Source organism: Dromaius novaehollandiae, chromosome 20 (genome assembly GCF_036370855.1).
Source record: "Dromaius novaehollandiae isolate bDroNov1 chromosome 20, bDroNov1.hap1, whole genome shotgun sequence".
NCBI classification, from domain to species: Eukaryota; Metazoa; Chordata; class Aves; order Casuariiformes; family Dromaiidae; genus Dromaius; species Dromaius novaehollandiae.
The window spans coordinates 12586587-12597112 of record NC_088117.1 but is presented as its reverse complement, the minus strand read 5'-3'; positions in this window follow the sequence as shown (position 1 = coordinate 12597112).

Genomic DNA, 10526 nt, shown 5'->3' with positions numbered 1-10526 from the left:
CAATCGGAATAGGACTCAATGTGAGACTTGTGCATGCAACAAAACGGCTTACAGCCAGTTGAGTGTGCTGTTCTGAGGCAAGTCGGTTATGCACATAAGAGCCAATGAGGGAGCACTAATCTAAAACTGACTAAACCCTGCTTCATTTAAAATGCAGAGCTGCATCAAATATTTAGCAAACAATATCCCTAAAGAATTGGCCCATGGTCAGTTAAAGAAATATCATTAACACTTGGCTGAAACAGAGGCCAGTGTTACCTCATGTATCAGAGTAATAACTTAGCACTGTACATGCCCAATGTTAGCTAGTTTATTAAGAGTTCATTCAGAAAGCTACCCCATGATTATCATTTCAGAGGTCTGGAGAAGGCTGATGGCTCTTCAGCAGTAGTCTGGTAATTGCTGGTCAGTGACAGACAAGTGAAATGAGCTGGGCCCACTCCAGGAGCTGGCTGATGTTCTGTGGCCTCGCAGGGATCAAAGGAGGTGTCGATAAAAGACTGAAGCACGGGACGAGTAATACAAAAATGATTCCGGAGTGATAAAGGAGGCTGGAATGTCCATCTCTCCTCACTGTAAAACTGTCCCACATTTCCTGCTTGGAGTTTTATCCCTGTCCTGCTGTATCTAACCTAAATTTGCAGGCAGTTAACACTGTGTCTCACTTAGGAGAAACAGGCGGTTGCTATTTGTGGACTCTTTGTACTCTCTCGTATTACCAAAAAAAAAAAAAAAAAAACTGAAAAGTCAAGTCTGTCTACTTTTTCTGGGCATAACATGCTGTCTCTCACTATCACCCCAAATCCAAACACCATCAACCTGCAGATGAAAGCATACAGTGAAATCTGCGTTAAAAAGAAAAGATCCTTCTTTGATAAGCACTCTCTCCCCACTGCTGCCTGACTGCTATAGCCATGTCGCATGTTGGCACAGCAATGAAGGATACAGGCAGAGGGAACCATCTGCTTAACAAGCAGGAAACCCAGTTTATCTTGCTGTGATCACCACCACCTTGAAAAAGGGTGTATTTGATTACAGAGGAAGCAGAAAAAAGTGATTTATTGACTGATGTCCATGCAACTAACAAATCAGCTTGTCACTTGCACATGCAAAGATTTGATGCATCTGTAAATCAGTCCAAAAACTCAGAGAACGGACTACGGTCTCACTTTGTAATGAACACACAACAACATAAATTCCACATCCTACTGTGCATAAAACTCAGCAGCCTGATTTAGCTACGTGCTGGTTCCCCTTTCTCGTGAATAAAGAACAGATCCCAACAGCAACACTGCAAAGCTTTCTAGCAGGCATTTGGGACACTGAGGGTGGACAAAGGCCCCTATTTACTCAAAAGCATTCTTATGGCCTGTGTACAGCAAACACGAAACCATCCCTCATGCTGGTCTATTTTAAGAGACTTGCAAAACAATAAAGAAAAGCAGCTAATGCAGAGTGAAAGTAGAGTTCTTTAATGTTATCTCAACCATAAGGAAGTCTATGTACCCCAGACTGGCAGACACCTTCCACAAGTCTGCTAGAGACAGTTAATACCAAGCTTCCTTGGGGGTGGGGGGGAACGGGGGGAAAGAAATGGCGGCTCTCATCTCAGCTTTTAGATTTTTGAAGCCATATGTGCATGACAGTCTCAACCACAGGCCTACCTGCCACAGGAGACTGGTAACTTGGGTTATAATTATTAGCTGCCACTCAGAGCAAAGACATAAACATGGAATCCAATCCTGTTTTTCCACAAACAGCATATAAGAGGCCAGATTACAAAACCGTCCACTGGATACCAGACGCAGTGGTCTAAATTCAAGCCATAGACCGAAGTCCCACTCAGCTACTGCTGTGTCCTTCAGTCCCACCGTCAAACACCTAGTCTCCCAAAGGCTAAAGGAGCCTCCATCGCTGCAGAACTCCCTACCGGCACTTCCATTTACTTGGTACTACCTGACCTTGCCAAGGAAGCCTTCAACACAGTAACTTCTTCACCATGGCTGTCACCCCTGCTAAGCTAGCACAAATTCTTTGTAGACAGCACCTTTCTGTCTGCAAGAAGAGAAATGTCAGCCCGCTTAATTGCTCACAATGTAATGCTGACTTCAGTCCTTTCCTGCAGCATTGAGTTCCAGCACGTCAGCTAGAAAGAGTTCTTCTCTTTCCCATTTGCTAAGCTGTAAATCATCCTCCTCTTCTGTCACCCCAATCCTTGGTACACTCAACTTAAAAAAAAAAAAAAAAAAAAAAAAAGAATATATATATACATATATATACACTTATATATACATATACATATATATATATACACATATATACACATATATATATATATATATATATATATATATATGGAGCTGCTGATGCTTTCAGGGCCTTGAATTCATCTTCACTTTGGGCTATACATTCCAGCACATGTATTTATTTGTAAAGGTATAAAAAAAGCCTGTGTGTACTCTCATTTTAGTAACACAGAGAGAGGCTTTCTGGCTCCAGGCATGAACACAACGCAAAAAGCAAAGCAGGGCTTTGGATCTCGAAAAAGGGTCACATACCCCAGCACAAATAGCATTTCCCTCTAGTGCCCTTTCCTTAGGTGCTGACATAGGCCAAAGATGTGATTTCCTGCTTGCAGGAAAGGCAGACTCAGCCCTCTGCTGGTTATAATTTATTCAAGAAGGTTTGTTGCTTTTGTTTTTTAATCTGGGGGGCTACTGAGTACAGCAGAAGAGGAAAGGCTAACACCAGGCAAGAAAATAAACAGTGGCTCCATAAATCAAACTATGTTGCCCTGCAAAGGAGTTCCAGACAAACTCCTACATTAGTGACACCTCAGGACTTGATGTGCTACAGGATTTTTGCATACAGCCCAGAGCAAGTATGTGGACAGAGATCTGAGTTGCAAAATACCGGTCAGTTCTCCTGGTTTTAATGCACAGCCTGGTTTTGAGAAAGATGTTGTTACATATTGAAGCTACGTAACTTCCTGTGTCTGCAGCTTGCAGACTGCAAAGATCTGTGGGTGCCTCAGTATAGGCTGTGAATAAACAAACCTGAAAGACAGAGACCAGATCCCTGCAACTAGGGGAAGTGTGAAGACAGCTTTCTCTATCTTCTATTAATACAGTTATTCCAAAAGCCCTCCTTATGCTGGTTAAGATGAAAGGCTTCAAAACGCAGAAGATTAAGCCAGCTCGCATGAAACTACTCCAAACTGACTCTGATGGCTTCACTTCTAGGCGATCTCAGAAGAAAGCTGCTTTTGCAGGGAAAGCCAAGAGCTCAGTTTGCCAGCCTCAACCACAAACGGCACATCTCATTCAAGCCGATTTCATTTTTTCTTGTCAAGAGTGAAAGGAGAGTCCTGCGCTGTACCTGGTGGAAGGATGCGATTGTTCCTACACAACAGCTTTGTATTTGGAGATGAAAGGCACAGAAACCAATGAACCATTCCCATGATACTGCAGCTTAAGAAAACAATCCGTCCCTCACAGCGCTAGCTGATCTGTACAGAAAAGGGCGCATCACAGATTCTTTGCTGGACTAGAACACACCCAGCTTAGGAGAACACAGAAGTGTTCAAGTGAAAGGTGAGAAATACACTGTATGCTGGTAGGTGAGATGACTCTCACTGGGAACAAATGGATGGAGATCTAGACAAAATTTAGGACTTCCCAATTACACTACCTATTGCTGGCCTCCTCACTTTAACCATGGATATGAGCAACAACTGTAACTTCTAAAGACGTTAAGAGTTCTGACCAGGCTGTTGGGGACCTAGCGGTTTCTAAAAAGTTTGTTACTGTAATGCTTATAACTAAAGGCACCCAGGAGTTGTACAGTTTGCTGTTCATGTCTGTGCTAGAAGCAGACGTATCATCCATAATTCAGAGAAGTCTGGCAGAGGCTCCCATAGCCCCTCTAGCATGCTGAGTTTTTAACCATGCCATGCAAAACACCTTAGGGAGCTGCACAGTTTTCTTCTCTTCGAAATGCTATCTTTCACCCCCACACTAGACAGGCTCTTCTTCCGCAAGTGAGTCTCAGGAGGATTCTGCAGCAGTCCTGCCATGTCCTGGGTAGACAGAGAGGTCAGATACATACTACTCTGCAAGCAACCAGCTTTCATCCTCCTCCTCCTCTCTCCCATCCATTCAGACTGGTGCACGCTTATTAAATAACCATAAAATCCACTTTAAACCACCATTAGCCTTCAGGACATAGAAGGGTATCAGGCCACTTCCTCCTTTTCTGGCCAAGAACTGTGCCAAAACTACAGTAGTTCTCTATGGTATTCTTAAAAGAACTGACAAAAACCCTTTGCTCACACTGTGAATGCTCCTAGTAGCACAGCTCTCAGCCTCATCTCAGCAAATATTTTACCTCCCTTTCTCACGCATAGGAACTGAATGAAACTGCACTGCAGCTTTCTTTTCCCTACCTGAGATAAACTGGCCAGATAGTAGATTTGAAAACCTAATCAGGAGTCATTCTAGCATCACCTCCCAGGGGGCATTTACGGATGTGGCTCCAAGGTGACTCTTTACGCTCAATCGCCTAGACAACTCTGTGCATCAGCAGATGCTCACAGCAGGGAATTTAAATGCACAGCTTTGGCACAGTCATGGTATATGCTCACTGTAGACTCGGTATGATGAGGGCTTCTGCTTCGTATCTAGCAGGCTGCAAATCTATCGCTATTGTAATTGTTATTCTGCTGGCATTTCTTAGCCCTTCATAAGGGACGGGGTTCTCTTCACCACACACACACGCCTTTCACCCTTGCATCATTTCAGAGCCTGCAGAAATAGCCAGTTTACTAAGGCTGTGAATATCTGAGTTATCCCAGCAGCCAGCAGTGGAATGTCACATGCAACGCCAGCAACGCGGTGTCTCAACAGCAACTAAGACAGATATGCCCAGTAGACACTGCTCAGGAAGTATCCTACTGAAAGACCAAATCATACCAAGAACTTCTTTCCACAGCAACATCAGACCACTGCGTAAGGGCACAAAAGGCTATACTGAACCAGAACCAGAAACCCAAGCCTTGAAAGACCCAACAGTTCATAACCAAGACCATAATCAAAGAGAGAGCTCTTAGATAAAGAGCTTAGGGTTCCAGCATATGAGAAGAGGGGACACTGCACACATATTCAGCACATATCTTCAGGGAAGACAGGTCAGAACTATGTTGTGATTTCTCTAAGTCTTTCACTGAAATCAGGATTCTCCTCCCCAGGCTGGCACAGCACAGGCTGAATACCCTTGCACCACCTCAGAACCTGTATTAGGCTTACAGTTGCATTCTACGCCTTCCTAACTATGCCGGGGTAGACAAAGCCCAGGGCTGGAGAAGCAGAAGCCACTGGCCAGAAAGAAATGCAGAGGCCATGCTACACGAGCTCTGCTCAGGATGTTTCATGACTCCTTTTAACATAATAGGCTGCACACACACACTCTCTCAGAAAAACTGCAGAAGCTGTTCCTCCACATCTTCGCTTGACTCTGTCACCACACAGAAGTTAGGCCCTCTCAGACCTTTTTAAAGCTGTATGAACTGCCATTTTCATTTGTTTATTTCTTCTTTAAAATATTCGCTCTATGCATGAAAACCAGCTAGCTACTTCGTGTTAAAACCTCCCTCTGCTCCACTAGCTAAAACTCTTAGGTCTGACAAACACTGGCTGCCTTCATCAGCTGACAAGAAAATGAACGACTTCTCTGTGATAAATGAATGAAAAATGCATCATTCTAGAGTCTGGGAGTCCACAGTGGCTGTGTTTCTATCTGAAGGGTTGCAGAATCTTGCTAAAAATTGTAACACTCATCATAAGAGCTGTTGACTAAGGAGAATCTCTTCAATAGCATAACTAAAACAACTTGCTAATTTCTATAAAAGAATCTGTGCTCTGAAGAGAATTATCACCTCCAGAGATAGTCACGTACAAAGTTAAGCTGTACACTGAAGGCCACACAGGGAGATCATGGTAAAGCAAACAATTCAGGTCACATCACCTCCAACTGTAACTCAGCATTAAAGCTCATTAAAAAATACTTTTGCCCTAATATTTGAATTAAGCAAGACTTGAAGTTTTTCATCATATTTTGAAAAGCTTTTTAAAATAATGTGATAAACTGTTGCTATGAAGCTTGCTATGCCTCACGTTAACCAATACTAATAAAGCAAGAGAGTAACAGAAAGACTAATTAGTACTACTAGCCAAGCTCAAGACGTATTGCAAATACATCTCATAGATTAATCCAAACACACTTCAATTTTACTATGCTTCCTCTTAGCAGTAGCCTTTTCATATAAGTACATAACACAACTCTCAGAACAGACTCACAGGAGAGGAATGTGAAATGTTCTAAGTTTTGTAACTACTCCAAGTATCCTGCAGACTGTAGATTTTTCCATCTGCTAGAAGGAAATGAGAGTTCATTTAGAGGTATGACTAATGCTGGGCACCTAATATCCTTAGATTCCTTGGCTTAATGACTTGAACAGTTCTAAATAACTCATTCAAACAACTGACAATCTATAAAGTTTAATGACAAGGGTCAGCATGCTGAAAGTGGAAGGTCTTCATGAAGTATTAAGCTTACACCATGAACATGCGCCTTCCACATCCAGCTGTGCCAGTGCAATGGGTCCCTGCCCTAGCAGCTTTGTCACTGTCACCCTGCCAGAGACTTAACTGTTAGAGAACCAGAAGTTCAACACAGATTTGAGCGTCCTAAGGAAAATCAAACAAATCAAAATAAAGCATGAGAAAAGCACTCACAAGAAAGCACTTGTAAGAAAGCACCTGCAAGGTTTGTTGGTTTTTTTTTTTTACTTTTCTTTCTTTAGCTCTTCTTTATTTACTAAGATACATTGACATGTGCAGATTTAATATGTTGTGCCAAGCAGTCTCAATAATATATACAGAAAGGATACAACAGTAAAAAGAGAAACATCATCCTGAAATTTGCATCTCTGGCTGGAAGCTATTGGTATCCTGACAGAGTCTATCTTTATCAGTTCACTGCTTGAATTGCCCATTTGCTGAATTTTATTGAGATAGAATTAAGCTCCCTACAAGTATAGAGAACTTTTAATTTAATATTAAAAGACCATTTAACAAAGATGATTTCTGTTAAGAATCTCGCTATTTAACCCTGCTCCTTAGGAGTCTTGCAGGGTCCAGGATTTTTACAGTGCCATCTGTGGCAGTTTCTTCTGTGCCAATTTGGGCCAAATTCCGTAAGATAATTACTCAGAATCAGAAATAAAAAGAAATTCACAAAACCAGTTAGCAAACTGCTTCTGCACTTTTGAAGAGGGGATCAGATAAGTCATATACTTCTCCTGTCATCTCAAAACTTAAAAAATGAAAGTTCTATTTACAAGTTCTTACCCTGCATAACTCAGATATGTAAACATATAGGCTACAGAATTTCTTTCTGTACATACACACACACACACAGACCTCTGCACACAAAAAGCTTCTTTTACACATCTCTAAAAGGCATTATTTCAGTGATTCCCTGGGGAGTGGATTTTTTTTCTTATTCCAGCTCTCTTTATTCCAGCATCAGACTACAACCAACATTCAGCAGAGCCTGCAAAAGGGAAACCAGAAAGTGCCTTAACAAGCTCAGCAGTTAGTGATTTGATTGCCTTCTTGTTGCGCTGGGTCTCCAAGGGGAGAACAGCGCAAGGCAGACGCTCATCAGATTATAGATCAAGCAGTTCAAGTGCACAATGCTTTATTAGTTCTCACATCCTATCTCAAAGCTCTCCACTTCAGGAGGCCTCATTTCACCTCCTGGCAAAGCAGGGACCAAACCAGTTTACAACTGCAAAAAGGTGATATAAAAATGACCCCCGGGAAGGGAAGGTGCTGATGCTATGCGTGAAGAGAACCTACAGCCTCCCTCAACCTGAGCGGCCCACGGTGCCGTCTGCAAAGGGCAGGCAGCAACTTAAACCCCGTGGGAGTTGCAGCAAGTTTTACCTCATCTCCACGAAGGCCCTTAACACGCTACCGAGTCCAGCGTGGTTTTCTCCCCGGAGTATTGACAATCTCAGGCAATTAACACCTTCTTCTACACCGCTGCTGTCCTCCCCTGCGCTGGCGGCCCCCGGGCACCTGCAGGTCCCACTGCGGCCGCCTGAGGGGACCCCACACGCCGCGGATGCCCCTTGGGCGACTCCGGGAACCGCCGTGCAACGAGGCCTCGGCACCGGGGGCACCGACCCCGCAGCTCCCCGGGCAGACCCAGGCTCCGCCGCGGCGCCTTCCCCCCGCGCAGCTCCTCACCCACCACGACGCCACCAGCGGACAAGATGGCGACGCCTTACCACCAGCCCCACGAGCGGCCGCTTCTCACGGGCTGCTCCTGCTGCCAATCAGCGCCTCCACCTATCAGAGCCCCGCGTTGAGGCCCGCGGGACCCGCCCCCCGCTCCTCAGGAGGGAGGAGGAAGCCATTAGCGCCTCCGAGGCCGCGGGGGCTTCCTCATCGCGATGGCACCACACCCTCTGGCTTTTTTTTTTTTTTTTTTTTTTTTTTTTTTTTTTTTAAGAATAAAAGACTTCTAGGGGCCTTTTCACGTTCCCGGTCTGCATTTTTAGGTTGCTAATGCATATGAAAAAGAACAGAAAATTCCCTTTACACAGACAACAAATAATGCGTCTTTCAGGGGGACAACCAATGCCTAGGACAGAGCACAAAAGGCCTCCAGGCTTGGACAGCTCCTAAGAGATGGTTTAGAGGAAAATCCCACCCTAGCTTTTTCAAAAGGCAGGTTTCAATCCATGCTCAGCAAGCTGGTCCATTTAGCAAGCTGTTTACATTTTAGAATTAGTTCAGTCCCAAGCAGACTTTTCGCAGTATGAAGCCCATTTTCCCATGGAGGTAAACCAGGCGTGCGCAGCGGCAGGCTGCTCCCGCGCGCTTCCACTTCACCACTTCCCTCTAAAACCGGCGTGCAAAGTCGCTATCGCTCCAGCCCCGTATTTCAGTGAGCTAAAACGTAAACCGGATTTGTGCCACTGGAAACAATTTCCAGGGTAGTTCAATGTGCAGGTCAAGGGGAAGCAGCTTCCAACGTGGGCTATTTGCAGTAGATGGGAAGGATGAGAAGGAAGAGTTAGCCCAGACAACCCATTTCCACATACTGCACACCCCTCAGTTCCAGCCGGAGCAGAAACTGCCTTACATCCCCTAAAACTTGCCAGGCAGCGTCTCTACTCACGTGTTGGGCAAGGCCCTATAAGGCTGTAAGAAAGCACTTGACTTCCAACGTTATACCAAAGTCAGGCAACATCTGTCATACAGGCTTTCTTAACACACGCGATCGTGCTTTTTTTCTTGCAGTCCATGCTTTCCCACCATTCACGTAACTCGGCGGCAGCTGTGTGCCCAGATTATCCTTGGAAAAAAGCCTTCAGTACAGGATTATGTTTTGTCTTATTTCATTAGCAAAAAATGCAGCAAAATCAGATCCTCATTCCTCGAAGTCATTACGGACTTGTAGCAGGACCTTCTAGCAGTATTTTAAACACTTTTCTATTCAAAGTCCTTGACCACCTTAGGTAATTGAGAAGGGAAGATACTGCACAGTAAAAAATGGGGGTGGGGGGTGGGGGGAAGAAAAAACAGGAACATTTAAAATCAAAAGCAATACTGTATGTGTGTACAGATGCCACATTTTGATTAAATTTTTAAGACAGACCTTTAGTTTAGTTGGTTCATATTAGCTTCCTTGTGCAATGAAAGCATAAGGAAGCTGGCTGGGCAAAACCACCTGCCTCTCAATGTGCTTCCCTCCCTCTCTCCCCAGCGACTACTGAAAAACCCTAGTCAGCTTAAGCTCTTAAGTTAGGCACCTCTGTGAAGTGTCTAAAGTTAGGCTGGATGAATGCAAGCCAAGCTGTTGAACAGATGGAGTGAAATCCTCCTCTTGATAACAGGAACTTTATATCACTGCCATGGATAAGAAGGGCAGCTAAAAAAAAGTCAGGGAGGTGGTTATATAAAATTCAAGAAGGCCTACCAGCAACACTTAAAGGTAAAACTTTTTGATAGATCTAGAATATTCACTTCCAGCTGAAGACCTTAAACAGCCAAGAAGTAAATATTCTGCAGCAAAAATGACATAACGCTAGAGCTACCATACTACACAACCGCAGAAACAGACCGATGCAGCACAGAACATGCGAAGCATTAGGAAGCGAGACAAGAAATAACATCGGGGGACTGGCACTTATATTGAGCTTGGTGCACAAAATCAGCTGAGAGGCAGATGTGAACAGAAAGATAATTAACTGCCAGTAGATAACTAGCCATCTTATTGATGCCAAAAATGCTAATAAATAGACCCATTCCTTTTTTGCTTATAGATCTGTAAAATACTCCTGCTTAGAGCAGCTTTGACTCAATGTCTTTTTTTTACCTTGCTTATTCACAGTCTTCAACATCTGTTAGTGCATCTTCCTCATCTTAAAAATGACGTGCTTCCTTGCTGTATTT